This window comes from Triticum aestivum, chromosome 3A, assembly GCF_018294505.1.
Source record: "Triticum aestivum cultivar Chinese Spring chromosome 3A, IWGSC CS RefSeq v2.1, whole genome shotgun sequence".
Lineage (NCBI taxonomy): Eukaryota > Viridiplantae > Streptophyta > Magnoliopsida > Poales > Poaceae > Triticum > Triticum aestivum.
The window spans coordinates 76,150,083-76,151,945 of NC_057800.1; positions in this window are offsets into that span (position 1 = coordinate 76,150,083).

The following is a 1,863-nucleotide window of genomic DNA, read 5'->3' on the forward strand; positions in this document are numbered from 1 at the left end:
AAATATGTAAAGCCAGCATTCAGGTTTTCAGCATAGATTATGAACTAACCATATTCACAATAACTCTTAGGTCTCACATTTACTCATATCAATGGCATAATCAATTAGCGAGCAATAATAATAAACCTCGGATGACAACACTTTTCTCAAAACAATCATGATATGATATAACAAGATGGTATCTTGCTAGCCCTTTCTGAGACCGCAAAACATAAATGCAGAGCACCTCTGAAGATCAAGGACTGACTAGACATTGTAATTCATGGTAAAAGAGACCAGTCATAGTCATACTCAATATAAATTAATAACAACACATACAAATGATAGTGGTGCTCTCTAACTGGTGCTTTTTATGAGAGGACGATGACTCAGCAATAAAAGTAAATAGATAGGCCCTTCACAAAGGGAAGTAGGGATTTGCAGAGGTGCCAGAGCTCGAGTTTTGAAATAGAGATAAATAATATTTTGAGCGGTATGCTTTCATTGTCAACATAACAACTAAGAGATCTCGGTATCTTCCATGCTACATACATTATAGGCGGTTCCCAAACAGAATGGTAAAGTTTATACTCCCCCACCACCAACAAGCACATTCCACGGTTGGTCCATAACAACGGGTACCGTACAACCAACAACAATCCTGGGGGAGTTTTGTTTGCAATTATTTTGATTTGATTTGCTTTGAGCATGGGACTGGGCATCCCGGTTACCAGCCATTTTCTCATGAATAATGAGCGGAGTCCACTCATCGTGAGAACAACCCACGTAGCATGGAAGACATTGACAGCTCTAGTTGGCACATGAGCTATTCGAGCATACAAAACAAATTATTATTTGAAGGTTTATAGGTTGGCACATGCAAATTTACTTGGAACGGCAGGTAGATGCCGTATATAGGTAGGTATGGTGGACTCACATATGGAACAACTTTGGGGTTTATGGAAGTGGATGCGCAAGCAATATTTCCGCTTAGTACAAGTGAAGGCTAGAAAAGACTGGGAAGCGACCAACTAGAGAGTGACAACAGTCATAAACATGCATTGAGATTAACCAAAATTGAATGCAAGCATGAGTAGGATATAAATCACCATGAACACAAATATCGTACAGGCTATGTTGATTTTGTTTCAACTACATACGTGAACATGTGCCAAGTCAAGCCTCTCGAATCATTCAAAGGAGGATACCATCCTATCATACTACATCACAACCATTTTAATTTCCATGTTGGCACGCAAAGTAAACCATTATAAGCTCCTAGCTAATTAAGCATGGCATGAGTAACTATAATCTCTAATTGTCATTGCAAACATGTTTCATTCATAATAGGCTGAATCATGAATGATGAACTAATCATATTTATAAAAACAAGATAAGTTGAGTTAATACCAGCTTTTCCTCATCTCAATCATTTCATCATATATCGTCATTATTGCCTTTCACTCGCACGACCGAACGGTGTGGATAATAATAATAGTGCACATGCATTAGACTAAGCTGGAATCTTATTTAAAGGAGAAGACAAGGTAATATGGGCTCTTCATTAGATCAACAATAATGCATGAGAGCCACTCAACATTTTCATCGTGGTCTTCTCCTCTCGACCCCCAAAGAAAAGAAAAGAATTTCAAAGAAACACACTGAAATATTTTTGGAGTTTTTGTTTTTCTGAAGAAATAAGAACAAGAACGAGAAAACTATTTACACGGGAAAGCTCCCAACAAGCACGAGAAATCTTTTTGGGTTTTCTATTAAGTTTACTACTACTAAGCATGCATAGAAAGTAAACTAACTACAACTAATTTTTTTGGTTTTTCTTAAGGTTTTTCAAATACACAAGAAGAGAGCGGAAAAAGAAATAAA